General features: G+C 45.5%; 1 pseudogene; it reads left to right on the top strand.

The window, feature by feature from the left end:
• Positions 1-349: 349 nt before the first annotated feature.
• On the top strand, positions 350-467 carry LOC126200081 (5S ribosomal RNA; annotated as a pseudogene).
• Positions 468-16,430: the final 15,963 nt, after the last annotated feature.

Raw genomic sequence — 16,430 nt, forward strand, 5'->3', positions numbered from 1 at the left:
AAGTTTGCATCGTTGATGTCATGTGACAGCCGCGCAGAACTGCTGCTGAAAAATGACGATGAACTATATAGATGGTAGAAAAATAGTGGTAAGGCGCATGCCTGGAAACCGAGAGTTAGCGACATCTCATCTGACTCGGACCACAGACTTTTGCAGCGTTTGTTTTTAAATAAACATGACCTCTCAAGGATGTGAGAAGTCTCCAGAAACAACAAGTGGTTCGATTCCACTTTAAACAGGGTCTCCACTTTCCTCGGTTGGGTCCCTGGGGTGGGATGGCGACATCCAATAGAAAGGCTTGCACCAGACTACGGAGCCACACGTAACTATAATTATTTTCTATATACGTGCCAACGGCCTTGCCGCAGTGGTAACACCGGCTCCCGTCAGATCACCGAAGTTAAGCACTGTCGGGCTGGGCTAGCACTTGGATGAGTGACCATTCGATCTGCCGAGCACTGTTGGCAAGTGGGGTGCACTCGGCCCTTCTGAGGCAAACTGAGGAGCTACTGGATTGAGAAGTAGCGGCTCCGGTATCGTAACTGACATACGGTCGATAGAGCGATGTGATGACCACATGCCCCTCCATATCCGCATCCGGTGACGCCTGTGGGTTGAGGATGACACGGTGGCCGGTCGGTACCGTTGGGCCTCTCTGGTCCTGTTCGGACGGAGTTTAGTTTAGTTTTTTTTCTATATACATAATTATGTTTGCACGAAACCCTCGAACGCGAGTTATACTCGCAACTGTCCGTTTTCCTTTACTATTACTTTGCTAAGCGCAATACAATGCGTGGTACGTATTACTTAACTACTGTGTACCATCTTCACAAAAAATGTGAGAAAATGCCTGGATTTCAAGGGGAAGAAATCGATTGGAAGACATACCTGCCTACAAAGAAGTTTTGGCAGTGGAATAACTGAGGCGTTTCAAATAATTGGAAAACTCCGACTTCCACATACGTTAGCTGATCAAAAGTATCCGAAGATCCCTATGCAATGTGGACTGACCACTGGGTATTACGAGAGAGGTATCTGTCAGTATAAAAGGAGGCGGAGAGCATCGCGATAGTAGAGAAGGGGTACCAGCAGAATGGGTCTGTTAGGAGACCTCAGTGACTTCGATATGGCCGGCCGCTGTGGCCGAGCGGTTCTAGGCGCTTCAGTCTGGAACCGCGCTGCTGCAACGGTCACAGGTACGAATCCTGTCTCGGGTATGGATGTGTGTAATGTCCTTAGGTTAGTTAGGTTTAAGTAGTTCTAAGTTCTAGGGGACCGATGACCTCAGATGTTAACTCCAATAGTGCTCAGAGCCGTTTGAACCAGTTGAACTTCGATATGGATTAGTCACTGGATGTCACCTGAGTGACAAACACACAGGGAACACTTCAACCTTCCGAATCCTGTTTAAGTTAACTCTTTGTGATGTGGCTGTAAAATGGAAAAGCAAAGGAATAACTGTAGCTAAACCAAGACTAAGCAAATCTGACGTACCGGCGATAATGGGCCGACAAACATTGAGGAGGGTGGATGTGATTGGAAATTTGTGGTAAGATATTATGGGACTAAACTGCTGAGGTCATCGGTCCCTAAGCTTAAGCACTACTTAATCTAACTTACGCTAAGGACACCACACCCATCCATACCCGAGAGAGGACACGAACCTCCGACGGGGGAAGGGGGGGGGGGGGAAGCCGCCCCCGACCGGGACAAGACGAGATCGCGTGGCGAGGGTGGATGTAACATATCACATGTTCTGATTGGAGGCAATCACTCGCAAGTCCCAAAGTTCTGACAATAATCCAGCTACCACAATCACTACGTAAGAATTAAAAACAATGGGGTACAACGGTCGAGCAGTTCCACATAAGCCACACATTACTGTAGTTAATGCAAAGCGACGCTTGAGGAGGTGTGAAGAGTAATGCTACGCGACAATGGATAATTAGAACCGATTGTTTTGGAGTGATGAATCACGTTATACCCTGTGGCAATTTAGTAGAGGAACAGCCCGGAGACAATGTTTGTTTGTATCAGCAAGATAAAGCATGCTATCATAAAGTAGCATCTGTAAGGCAGTGGTTTGTGGACAGAAACATGCTTGAAATGGAGTGGCTTGCCTGGAGGCTGGCAATGAATCCAATGGAACATCTTTGGGAAGAGTTAGAACGTCGACTTCTCTCCAGACCGTAGCGTCCAGCATCACCATCCTCTCTGAGCTTCGGCTCTTGAGGAATGATGGGCTGCAGAAGACTACTGCGACCCCAACTCTTGATGCACCAGGTGGTAAGAGAAGAGATATAGCAGTTTGTGGCAGCCAGAAACGTCGGACCGAGTACACATCTGCCATGCATGTGGACGTACGTCAGGAGGTAATAGAGACTGTTGATTAAGAGGATCATCAATCTCCACCACCAGTCCAAAGACTCGGTCAACTTAACGCCGCAACCACCAAACGACAACGCAGCATCCGATAAAAGCAGTCACAACCATCTCCTCCGCCAAGTACGAGGGTTGGAAACTTAAAAGTGGCAACTATTTATTCACAGCTCGTACAAAATAGGTACGTTTTTCAACTTTTTACTGACCTTCAAAGTAGCCATCAACATTGTGTATAACCTGTTGCCAGCGATGTGGAAGTCGTAGAATACTCTCATCAGTGCCAGTTATGTTGACGGTTCGAGCGGCGCGGTCTGTTGCCCGTCTATACGAATTTGTAGCAGTTTTGAAGCGAATGCCGTGAAGTTTTCTTTAAGTTTAGAAATCGAGTTGAACTCACGAGGGCTGAAGTCAGGGGAGTGCAGCAAGTGGTATAGCACTTGGCAGCCCCATCAGTCAAACAAGTCGGTAACAGCTTATACTGTACTTGCTTGAGCATTGTGCTGCAAAATGATGGTCAGGTCTTGCAGAAAGTGTCATCACTTCTGTCTCTGTGCTGTTCATTTTTGGAACACAACATACGATCAGCTTCGAGAGAAGTGATGACGCTTTCTGCAGGACCTGACCATCATTTTGCAGCACAATGCTCAAGCACGTACAATGCAAACTGTTACTGACTTGTTTGACTGACGGGACTGCCAAGTGCTGTACCACCTACTGCACTCCCGAGACTTAAGCCCTCGTGAGTTCAACTAGATTTCTAAACTGAAGGAAACATTTCACGGCATTTGCTTCAGAACTGCTACAAATTCGTCGGGCAATAGACCGCGCCGCTCAAACTGTCAACATAACTGGCACTGCTAAGAGTATCCTACAACTTCCACATCGCTGGCAACGGGTTACACAATGCTGGCGACTATATTGAAGGTCAGTAAAACTTTGAAACAAGTATCTATTTTGTACGAGCTCTAAATAAATAGTTGCCACTATTAAAGTTCCAGCCCTCGTATAACCTCCTGCAGAAGAATAGATGTTCAGAAGGCGGAGTATAACACGCCGGTATGTTCCCACTGTGGGCGCCCTGGAAGCAGAGAAAGAAGACGAATGTTGACAACTCTTGCGCCGCAAGACGTCACCCGTCACAACACTACTATTCACGTCACTCAAGTGCAGATGACTATAGTCGGCCTGTGGGAATAAGCCCATCGCCGCACTCTGAACAATGTCGCTCCGCAGTACGTCGTAGTTGTTTACCGCCGTCGTACAGAGGCTCTAACTGCTCCCCTAGCCCCGGAAAACTAAGCAAGGCGACTATCTATGTAGGTGAGGCCGCCACAGGTAAAAATCCTGCATGGACGCCAGTTACCAAGATGTCAGTAAATGTTACCGACGTCTTCATCGACGCCCAACCTGTCTGTGCGCTAGTCGACTCAGGGGTTCCTTCTTCTGCGAAATCGAAGACTGAGGTGACAAAAGACATGGGAGACCTTCTTTTTCACGGAGTAGTGCAGCAACTGGATGTGGCGTGGACTCAAACAATCGATGGAACTCCGCTGCGGAAATAGTGAGCCGACAGTAAATGTGAAAGTATTGCCGATGCAGGATTTTATCGACGAACTGACCTCTCGATTATGTGCCATGAATGGTCGATGAGATTCATATCGGGCGATCTGAGTAGTCAAACGATGCGCGCGAATTGTCCAGAATGTTCTTCAAACCAATCGCGTGCCACTGTGGGCCGACGATATGGCGCATTTTCATCTATATAAAATGTCTACACATGGTCTCCAAGTTCATTTAGACCAGAGGACCCAGTTCAAAAAATGGCTGTAAGCACTATGGGACTTAACATCTGAGGTCATCAGTCCCCTAGACTTAGAACTACTTAAACCTAACTAACCTAAGAACATCACACACATCCATGCCCGAGGCAGGATTCGAACCTGCGACTGCAGCAGCAGCGCGGTTCCGGACTGAAGCGCCTAGAAAGAGGACCCAGTTCATTCATTGTAAACACAGCTCACTCTGTTATGGAGCCACCAACAGCTTGAACAGTGCCTTGCTGACAACTCGAGTCCATGGCTTCGTGGGGTGTGCGCCGCACTTGAACCCTACCGTCAGCTCTTCCCAACTGAAACCGAGGCTCACCTGACCAGGCCACGGTTTTCCAGTCGTCTAGGGTCCAACCGATATGACCAGGAGAGGCCCTGCATGTCGTGACGTACTATTAGCAAAGGTACTTGCTTTGGTTTGGCTGCTGCCATAGGCCACTAACCCCAAATTTCCATGTAATGTCCTAACGGGTACTTTCGTAGTACGTTCCACTTTGATTTCTGCTATTATTTCACGCACTGTTGATTGACTGTTAGTACTGACAACACTACACAAACTCCGCTGCTCTTGGTCATTAAATGAAGGCAGCAGGCCACTGCGTTGTCAACTGTGAGACGTAAGGCCTGAAATCTGTGTTTTTGGCTCTCTTTTTACACTGCAGATCTCAGAATATTGAATGCCTAACGATTTACAAAATGGAATGTCCCATTCGTCTAATTCCATCTACCATTTCGCGTTCAAAGTCTGTTAATTCCTGTGGTGCGCCTGCAATCACGTCGGAAACTTTTTCATGTGGATCACCTAAGTACTAGTGACAGCTGCACCGTGCACGGCCATTTTACACCTTGTGCACATGTTACCACCGCCATCTGCTTCTCGCGAGCCATCTGACCTCGCTCCCCACGCACCACGTGCCTTCCTTGTACGTCGGGCGACCACGACTCAAGCATGCAGACTGGCTATCGGTAAATCGAAGTTGGTGAGGTTGTTCAGGGAAAGGCCACCGTCATAGTCGTTATGAAGCTAAGGTGTTTGGTCTATTTAACGTTCCATTTTCGAGCGTATGACGGACGACATTCTTCTACACCTGAAATGGAAGGCGTGTCTTTGCTATGAGGATGACAAAGTCGTTTTTTCAAATATGTTTGAAGTACATCTAACGCATCCGATGACAATACTGTATTGTGTTCGAATCCGAAAAAGTGTCACCCAAGAAATAAAATCTTTGGGCACCTAGTTAACGTCGATGCAGTTATGTCGCGGTTCAGTGAAAGTAAGAGCAGTTGCGTGTTTTCCAACTCCTTGCCACATTCGTGATATGAAAATTTTTCTCAGAATATGCTCATACTGCTGATATTTGATAAAGGACTTGCGTACGAAGGAACATCTCTTTTAACAACTACACTACTGGCCATTATAATTGCTACACCACGAAGATGACGTGATACAGACGCGAAATTTAACCGACAGAAGAAGATGCTGTGATAAGTAAATGATTAGCTTTTCAGAACATTCACACACGGTTCGCGCCGGTGGTGACACCTACAATGTGCTGACATGAGCCAAGTTTCCAACCGATTTCTCATACACAAACAGCATTTGACCGGCGTTGCCTGGTGAAACGTTGTTGTGATGCCTCGTGTAAGGAGGAGAAATGGGTACCAGCACGTTTCCGTCTTTGATAAAGGTCGGATTGTAGCCTATCGCGATTGCGGTTTGTCGTATCGCGACATTGCTGCTCGCTTTGGTCGAGATCCAATGACTGTCAGCAGAATATGGAATCGGTGGGTTCAGCCGGGTAATGAGGAACGCCGTGCTGGATCCCAATGGCCGCGTATCACTAGCAGTCGAGATGACAGGCATCTTATCTGCATGGCTGTAACGGATCGTGCAGCCACGTCTCGATCCCTGAGTCAACAGATTAGGACGTTTGCAAGACAACAACCATCTGCACGAACAGTTCGACGACGTTTGCAGCAGCATGGACTATCAGCTCGGAGACCATGGCTGCGGTTATCCTTGACGCTGCAACACAGACAGGAGCGCCTGCGATGGTGTACTCGACGACGAACCTGGGAGCACGAATGGCACAAGTCATTTTTTCGGATGAATCCAGGTTCTGTTTACAGCATCATGATGGTTGCATCGGTGTTTGGCGACATCGCGGTGAACGCACATCGGAAGCGTGTATTCGTCATCGCCATACTGGCATATCACCCGGCGTGATGGGTGACATTGGTTACAAGTCTCGGTCCCCTCTTGTTCGCATTGACGGCACTTTGAACAGTGAACGTTACATTTCAGATGTGTTACGACCCGTGGCTCTACCCTTCATTCGATCCCTGGGAGACCCTACATTTCAGCAGGATAATGCACGACCGCCTTTTCAGTAGTTGCAGGGGCAACAGTCTGGATGATTGACTGATCTGGCCTTGTAACATTAACCAAAACGGCTTTGCTGTGCTGGTACTGCGAACGGCTGAAAGCAAGGGGAAACTACAGCCGTAATTTTTCCCGAGGAGATGCAGCTTTACTGTATGATTAAATGATGATGGCGTCCTCTTGGGTAAAATATTCCGGAGGTAAAATAGTCCCCCATTCGGATCTCCGGGCGGGGACTACTCAAGAGGACGTCGTTATCAGGAGAAAGAAAACTGGCAATCTACGGATCGGAGCGTGGAATGTCAGATCCCTTAATCGGGCAGGTAGGTTAGAAAATTTAAAAAGGGAAATGGATAGGTTAAAGTTAGATATAGTGGGAATTAGTGAAGTTCGGTGGCAGGAGGAACAAGACCTTTGGTCAGGTGATTACAGGGTTATAAATACAAAATCAAATAGAGGTAATGCAGGAGTAGGTTTAATAATGAATAAAAAAATAGGAGTGCGGGTTAGCTACTACAAACAGCATAGTGAACGCATTATTGTGGCCAAGATAGACACAAAGCCCATGCCTACTACAGTAGTACAAGTTTATATGCCAACTAGCTCTGCAGATGATGAAGAAATTGATGAAATGTATGACGAGATAAAAGAAATTATTCAGGTAGTGAAGGGAGACGAAAATTTAATAGTCATGGGTGACTGGAACTCGTCAGTAGGAAAAGGGAGAGAAGGAAACGTAGTAGGTGAATATGGATTGGGGGGAAGAAATGAAAGAGGAAGCCGCCTTGTAGAATTTTGCACAGAGCATAACTTAATCATAGCTAACACTTGGTTCAAGAATCATAAAAGAAGGTTGTATACCTGGAAGAATCCTGGAGATACTAATAGGTATCAGATAGATTATATAATGGTAAGACAGAGATTTAGGAACCAGGTTTTAAATTGTAAGACATTTCCAGGGGCAGATGTGGATTCTGACCACAATCTATTGGTTATGAACTGCAGATTGAAACTGAAGAAACTGCAAAAAGGTGGGAATTTAAGGAGATGGGACCTGGATAAACTGAAAGAACCAGAGGTTGTAGAGAGTTTCAGGGAGAGCATAAGGGAACAAATGACAGGAATGGGGGAAAGAAATACAGTAGAAGAAGAATGGGTAGCTCTGAGGGATGAAGTAGTGAAGGCAGCAGAGGATCAAGTAGGTAAAAAGACGAGGGCTAATAGAAATCCTTGAGTAACAGAAGAAATATTGAATTTAATTGATGAAAGGAGAAAATACAAAAATGCAGTAAATGAAGCAGGCAAAAGGGAATACAAACGTCTCAAAAATGAGATCGACAGAAAGTGCAAAATGGCTAAGCAGGGATGGCTAGAGGACAAATGTAAGGATGTAGAGGCTTGTCTCACTAGGGGTAAGATAGATACTGCCTACAGGAAAATTAAAGAGACCTTTGGAGAGAAGAGAACCACTTGCATGAATATCAAGAGCTCAGATGGCAACCCAGTTCTAAGCAAAGAAGGGAAGGCAGAAAGGTGGAAGGAGTATATAGAGGGTTTATACAAGGGTGATGTACTTGAGGACAATATTATGGAAATGGAAGAGGATGTAGATGAAGATGAAATGGGAGATAAGATACTGCGTGAAGAGTTTGACAGAGCACTGAAAGACCTGAGTCGAAACAAGGCCCCGGGAGTAGACAACATTCCATTAGAACTACTGATGGCCTTGGGAGAGCCAGTCATGACAAAACTCTACCATCTGGTGAGCAAGATGTATGAGAAAGGCGAAATACCCACAGACTTCAAGAAGAATATAATAATTCCAATCCCAAAGAAGGCAGGTGTTGACAGATGTGAAAATTACCGAACTATCAGTTTAATAAGTCACAGCTGCAAAATACTAACGCGAATTCTTTACAGACGAATGGAAAAACTGGTAGAAGCGGACCTCGGGGAAGATCAGTTTGGATTCCGTAGAAATGTTGGAACACGAGAGGCAATACTAACCTTACGACTTATCTTAGAAGAAAGATTAAGAAAAGGCAAACCTACGTTTCTAGCATTTGTAGACTTAGAGAAAGCTTTTGACAACGTTAACTGGAATACTCTCTTTCAAATTCTGAAGGTGGCAGGGGTAAAATACAGGGAGCGAAAGGCTATTTACAATTTGTACAGAAACCAGATGGCAGTTATAGGAGTCGAGGGGCATGAAAGGGAAGCAGTGGTTGGGAAAGGAGTGAGACAGGGTTGTAGCCTCTCCCCGATGTTATTCAATCTGTATATTGAGCAAGCAGTAAAGGAAACAAAAGAAAAATTCGGAGTAGGTATTAAAATTCATGGAGAAGAAGTAAAAACTTTGAGGTTCGCCGATGACATTGTAATTCTGTCAGAGACAGCAAAGGACTTGGAAGAGCAGTTGAACGGAATGGACAGTGTCTTGAAAGGAGGATGTAAGATGAATATCAACAAAAGCAAAACGAGGATAATGGAATGTAGTCAAATTAAATCGGGTGATGCTGAGGGGATTAGATTAGGAAATGAGACACTTAAAGTAGTAAAGGAGTTTTGCTATTTAGGGAGTAAAATAACTGATGATGGTCGAAGTAGAGAGGATATAAAATGTAGACTGGCAATGGCAAGGAAATCGTTTCTGAAGAAGAGAAATTTGTTAACATCGAGTATTGATTTAAGTGTCAGGAAGTCGTTTCTAAAATATTTGTATGGAGTGTAGCCATGTATGGAAGTGAAACATGGACAATAACCAGTTTGGACAAGAAGAGAATAGAAGCTTTCGAAATGTGGTGCTACAGAAAAATGCTGAAGATAAGGTGGGTAGATCACGTAACTAATGAGGAGGTATTGAATAGGATTGGGGAGAAGAGAAGTTTTTGGCACAACTTGACTAGAAGAAGGGATCGGTTGGTAGGACATGTTTTAAGGCATCAAGGGATCACAAATTTAGCATTGGAGGGCAGCGTGGAGGGTAAAAATCGTAGAGGGAGACCAAGAGATCAATACACTAAGCAGATTCAGAAGGATGTAGGTTGCAGTAGGTACTGGGAGATGAAGAAGCTTGCACAGGATAGAGTAGCATGGAGAGCTGCATCAAACCAGTCTCAGGACTGAAGACCACAACAACAACAATGCACGACCGCATGTTGCAGGTCCTGTACGGGCCTTTCTGGATACAGAAAATGTTCGACTGCTTCCCTGGCCAGCGCATTCTTCAGATCTCTCACCAATTGAAATCGTCTGGTCAATGGTGGCCGAGCAATTGGCTCGTCACAATAAGCCATTCACTACTCTTGATGAACTGTGGTATCGTGTTGAAGCTGCATGGGCAGCTGTACCTATACACGCCATCCAAGCTCTGTTTGACTCAATGCCCATGCGTATCAAGGCCGTTATTACGGCGAGAGGTGGTTGTTCTGGGTACTGATTTCTTAGGATCTATGCACCCAAATTGCGTGAAAATGTAATCGCATGTCAGTTCCAGTATAATATATTTGTCCAATGAATACACGTTGATCATCTGCATTTCTTCTTGGTGTAGCAATTTTAATGGCCAGTAGTGTACTTCAGGGAGATTCAAAATTTTCCTGGAATGAGCTGCAAGAAAAAACGTTCATTGTCTTTAATAATGGGATACGTGCAGTTCTAGCACAAACTGGAAGAGTGTGATAGCTTATCCTCACAGGGCACTCTCCAAGTCCGAGATGAACAACTCTGCAACGGAGAAATAGTGTCTTGCAGATATTTGGGCCATCAAGTTCCGCCCATATTTATTTGGCCAACCATTTATCGTTGTGCCAGATCGCCATTCTATATGCTGGCTGACTAGTCGGACGGGTTCGTTGGATCAACTAGCGAGGTGTGCTCTAGGATTTAGGAGTACGACATCATAGCGGTATACAAAAGCGGGTAGAAACATGACATCAACTGACTTTTAGGGAGTCATTTGGCGGATCACAGCAGTGAGAAAGAAATCTCAGTAATCGGTGCGTGATGTCAGAGTGATACAGCGGTACTGAGAACCACAGAAATCGGGAAGAAGCATGTGAGATGTTTTAGAGCACTAAACGGCAAGATAAACAGCACCATTTAAAGAAGAAGGAACCGACCAAAGATGAATTCCAGTTAATAAACGGAACATTGTGTAAGTGAAACTTTGATTCAGTGGTGTGTAAATGGTTGCTAGGCATCCCAGCTCATCTACTACCAGTGTTAGTTATCCAGTTTTTCCTGAAACTGTCACCAAACATATTTCAGGACATTGTTATGCTCTTTTGCCTTGGTCAAGTAGTCGAGTACGAACGCCACGTCATAACTGCAATTAATATTCAGTACCTCCAGTGACTGTTACTTTCATTGTTTTCTGTTCATTTCTATTTTTAATACGATGAAGGGACTGCATAGCTGGGAGGCTAAAAACGTACCAGCAAGAGGTAAGCCCTTTTAAGAGGAGCTGGCTATCATAAAAATGTTTTGAGTCTGATACAAAATCACGGCGTCAGGCAAACAGACCAGCATTCAGTTCCCTCACGATATGCTTTTCAGGCGGGACATGGGACGACCCTTTCTGTTGAAAAAACACCGCATTGTTCGTAGAAGCCTTTTAGCAAGATACGGTACCTCTAGCCTGGTGTCGCTTTCCAGAACTTAGCATGTGAATCTTCGTTACCTTAGAAGTGGCGCCATGAAATAACGCTTAGTTTGAAGTTTCAGACTCCAGCGCTCTGGTTGTTCCTATTGTTATTTTCCGTAGAGCACACAGTTTGCGAACTGTGCCTACCAGTCAGCTATCTCGTAGGTCTGTTTCAAAACTGTTATAAGTAGTGAGAGAGATTTTCTGCCTTCTTTCCCACTCCAGAGCACTATTGGTTGGAAACACCAAAGATCCACAAGAGTAGGAGATTCCTTTACACGTCTGTACTTGAGTTTTACAGGACAGAACTCGCAATGTCTGCCGCAGTTAACTGGCGAGTTCCTGCTCTGGCGAAATACAGCAAAGTTACAGAGCGTCCGGAAAGAGGACACTTTTTGCTAGGCTTATGGAGAGTAATGAGTTCTTGCCAGGCGACGGAAGGGTAATGATTTCATGTTAGGAGTTTGAAGGGTAATGGTAGAGACTGTTGGAAGATAGATGAGGCGAGGCTTCTGGTAACAGTGAAGGGTGTATTCACTCGAGCACCAAGTACAGAAAGGGAGTTGAACTCGGAGCACCCCGTCGCTACTGCGGCTGTCTTCCGCATTACACTACGTGGTAAGATGGGCCATCGTTGTAATCAGCGGTTCCATAAGGACGTCATATTAGTTCACTCCATTCAGCAGCCAGTTATTCCCCTTTAATGCTTCACAGTCCGCCCCGGTAGCTGAATGGTCAGCGTGACGGACTGCCGTCCTAAGGGGCCCGGGTTCGAATCCGCGCTGGATCGGGGACTTTCTCCGTTTAGGGACTGGGTGTTGTGTTGTCCTCATCATATTTAAGCTCCATCCGGCGCACAGGTCGCCCATTGTGGAGTCGAATGTAATAAGACCTGCACCAAGGCTGCCGGACCTGCCCCGCAAGGGGCCCTCCGGCCAATGACGCCAAACGCTCAATACTTCACAGCCAGATAGTCAGCTTTCAATATGTGCTTTGGTGAACTCGCTGGTGTTCCGAACTACGATACTATTTTTCCGTGTTTTTCCCGTAATTTACTAACTGTGCTCACACACAGCATTCGCGTATTATCTGCATAACTTTGCGCTTATCGTGTTCATCCATTTGAACCAAGGCTTGATTCCACCATTAGAAAAACTTCGTCTAAGAATTTAATGTTCAGTTGTTTTTCTCAGTGGGTAACTCATGTGTTTTACTTTTCCACAGTAAACATGACTGTTGTTGTGACCGTTTCTTTCTATTATAGATTAGATAATCCTTCCTCTTACTAATATTTCCATGTACGTGGTGTGGTACCCATATTGTCGTGTTTGATTGGGCGCGTCCTATTAATTACCACATCGTAAGATGTTTCCTTTGTGTGAGTTTATTATTTACTTTAATTAACTTGCATGATCATTTAGGATGCTTCCCTTTTCTGTAGGTCACCAGAGATCGATCTTCATCACAGGGAAATACAAAACAGCACAACCAACACCCCACACCTCGTGTTCTGAAGTACTTCCAAAAAATTTGGTCAGCTGAACTAGAAAAAATTTCGAAGGCTGGCTGATGGATACGAACTGCTTCATAAGCAAATATACTGGGTAGTTTGCATCAACAGACATCCCTTGTTTCCGAATAGGCAGAAGAGCGCAATGTGCCCCAAAAGTTAGAGGAAAAGTAAGGCATGATAAAGTTACGAATTGTACTAAGAGAAAAGCAAACTTCTGACACATATTTTGCAACTTTGTCACATGGAACCCTCAACTGATGGTATTCTAATATCAGAAACATTAACAATTGTTGTTAATGTCATTGTCGCTGTAGTTGGGCAGCAATGGAGAGGATGCGTCGGTGTTCACAACACGGCTGAAATCTGAAGAGATCGGACGTGTTGCAAGAGGAAGCCCCACAGTTATCGTAAAAACACTTTGTCTTTGTAAATATTGCATAAATCATGTCCCTGCAAGTCAATTCGCGTAGGAAGCGAATACTTTTGGTTTACAGGAAGGTATCGTCGTTGATTGACTGCAGGAGGATAAAGGATGGCTTAAATAAAATTTCTAGGTAGTGTGGCTAATGGCAACTAGCTCTAAATGTAGACAAATGTAAGTTAATGCAGGTGAGTAGGCTATGAGTAGCATTAGTAGTGTGTTGTTTGACACAATCAAGTCGATTAAAAATGTACGCATAACGTTGCAAAGCGAAATGAAATGGAACGAGCATTTAAGGACAGAAGTAGGGAAGGTGAATGGTTGACTTCGATTTATTAGGAGAATTTTGAGAGGGTGTGGTGCGTCTGTAATGGAGTCCGCTTATAGGACACCAATGCGACCTATGCTTGAGTACTACTAGTAATGCTCCAGTGTTTTTGGATCCCCAGCAGGTCAGATTAAAGGAAACCATTAAAGCAATTCAGAGGCAGGCTGCTAGATTAGTTACTGGTAGGTTCGAACAACGAGCAAGTATTATGGAGATGCTTCGGGAACTCAAATGGGATGGTCTTTTCGAGGAATAATACTGAGAAAATTTAGAGAACTGGCATTTGAAGCTGACTGCAGGACGATTTTTCTCCCGCCAACGCAGTTTTCTCGTAAGGACCACGAACATAAGAGAAATTAGGGCTCATATGGAGGCATATAAATGGTCCTTTTTCCTTCACTCTACTTGCGATTGGAACAGGAAAGAAAATTACTGGCAGTCGTACAGTGTACCCTCCGCCACGCACTGCACAGTGGCTTGAGGAGTATGTGTGTAGATGAAGATTATAAGCATTTTTGATTTGCGACAAAGTCGCCGGCTTAGACGATGTCGTGCTATGTGCAAAGCATCTGTTAGTCGCGATACCATTACTGCAATTCTTATAGGTAAGTGAAATTTTCCGCTATCCCAATGTTTGCTGCCTCAGAGTTGTTACTTTATCGTCGCTGCTGATCATTTGGTTATGACAGATAGAAAATCCAGTTATTTTGTATATATTCAGAAAGTTCCAGCATGTTCTGACCTAACTGTACAGGCGGTGAGGAAGCAAGGTCTTCTTGGCGGGTATAGGTTTCAAAGCAGATTAGAATTGTGACAGGTTAGTGTTGGGCTTTCGAGGACAAGTAACTTTCGCTTGCGTGTCGGTACAAGAGTCAAAAGATATTAGGTCTACAAATTTTTCCTCCAGCATTTTTCACTAGATGGCAGCGGCGCCAATAGGTGGTGTTAACGGTAAGTCGTAACTGAAAACAAGAAGCTTAAGTATTTGTTAAAATAAAACCGTCAAAATGTTACTACGTCTACAACTTTGCTTGCGCCGTTTTGCGCTAGATGGCAGTAGCGGCAAGAGATGGTACAGGCGGTAGGTCGTAATTGTCATACAATAAGCTTAGGCATTTGTAAACATAAAGCCATCGAAATACTAGTTAACTTGTGATTGCATCATGAAGTTATTGTCGATTGAATATGTCAACTTACGACCCCAATTCTCGTCATTTACAGGAAGTTAAAATTTTTTGCTTTAAAGTGAAGAAATCTGGGGCTGAGACACATAAAATGATGGGTAACACCTGTGACGAGGAAACCTCCCCCTCCTGTTCATCTTCTCCAGTTCGCTGATGACACCGCCTTCCTAGCCCTTTATCCTACCCTTCAACGGTCCCAACGTACCCTCCAAACCCACCTTGACCAATTCACCGCTTGGTGCAACCAGTGGTTCCTCTGTGTTAATCCCTCCAAGACCCAGGCGATCATCATAGGCCGCACCACCCGTTCCTTCCACCTTCATGATTTCTACCTCACCATTTATGGCCGTCCTATCCACCTCACTCCTACCCTCAAATACCTTGGCCTCACACTCGACCGCCACCTCACCTGGATTCCCCATCTCCTTACCATCCAAAACAAAGCTCACAATCGCCTCCTGAAACTCCTGTCCAGCCGGACGTGGGGTCTGCATCTTTCCACCATCCTTCACACCTACAAATCCTTGATCCGCCCCATACTCTGTTATGCCAGCGTAGCTTGGATTTCCGTCCCTCCCCGGTTCTATAAAGCCCTCCAAATCCTCGAACACCATGCACTCTGCCTCGCCTTCCGCATCCACCTTCCGTCCCCCACCCGTATCCTCTACGACCTCTTCCCCTTCCCCCACCTTCTCCTTTTCCTTGAACACATCCGGACACTATATATTGTCCGCCGCCCTGATCCCCCTCACCCCCTGGTGTCTCCCTTCCTCTCCACCCCCACCCAGTTGCCGCTCCTTTACCGTTGTGTCCCACCCTCTCTCCATCTCCACACATCCATCTCGTTTCCCAACGCAACTTCCACCGTCTACCCCTCCCGGATGATGAGCTTCACTCTGACATCTACCCTTCCTACCAACTCTAACCCCATCTTTCTGCCTCTTCCTCATGGCTCCTCCCCCTCTCTCCTCCTGAGCGGCTTCCCCCTCCTACTACCCCTCCATCTCTTGTGCCTCCTTTCAGTGTCTCTGCAATCCCTCCTGCCCTGTCTTCCCTCTTCATCGCCCACCCACGTGTCTCCTGCCTCTTCATGTACCCACTGATGGCCCTCCTCTCTTCATCCCGCCGCTTCCCCTGCTGCCCCTTGCTCTCCCCTTCTTTTCCATCCTCTCTGCCCTTTCCCTCGGCAGGTCCCGCCTTGCAGTTTTATTCTTCGTCGTTTGTGCTCCAAGTGGGTTTTAAGTGTGTTGTTCTGGAGTGTTTTTACTACTGTGGCCGACTTTTAACGTGTGCATGTCCATTCAGTGTCTTCTCTGAGTTTTGAAGAATCGCCAACTGTGTTTTTTAACTTCCGGTGACTTTTTTTTAACTGTCCTCCATTAATGTCTCCATGTTAGTCTATTTTTTACCTCCATTTTCTCCCATTATTCTAAGTTCCCCTTTATCGCCTTACGTATGTAACATTTTATTCTTATTTTAAGTTGTCATATCACTCGGCTGAAGAGCGGCGGATTGTGCCACTGATAGCCCTCCCGTGCCCATGTGGGGCAGGGGAATGAAATCACAATAAAGAAGAAAAAAACTGTGGCGAGGCGCCTATTAGTGCAAGAACGTGCAGATAATGGTTTCAACGCTTCATGGACGGTGATGAAGTCGAGAACCGACTTGGTGGTGGAAGAGAGGTTTTCGAAAGTGCTAAAACCGATGGGAACAATCAAAGGAGATCGTTATAGACGCCGACAACA

Source organism: Schistocerca nitens, chromosome 8 (genome assembly GCF_023898315.1).
Source record: "Schistocerca nitens isolate TAMUIC-IGC-003100 chromosome 8, iqSchNite1.1, whole genome shotgun sequence".
Taxonomy (NCBI): domain Eukaryota; kingdom Metazoa; phylum Arthropoda; class Insecta; order Orthoptera; family Acrididae; genus Schistocerca; species Schistocerca nitens.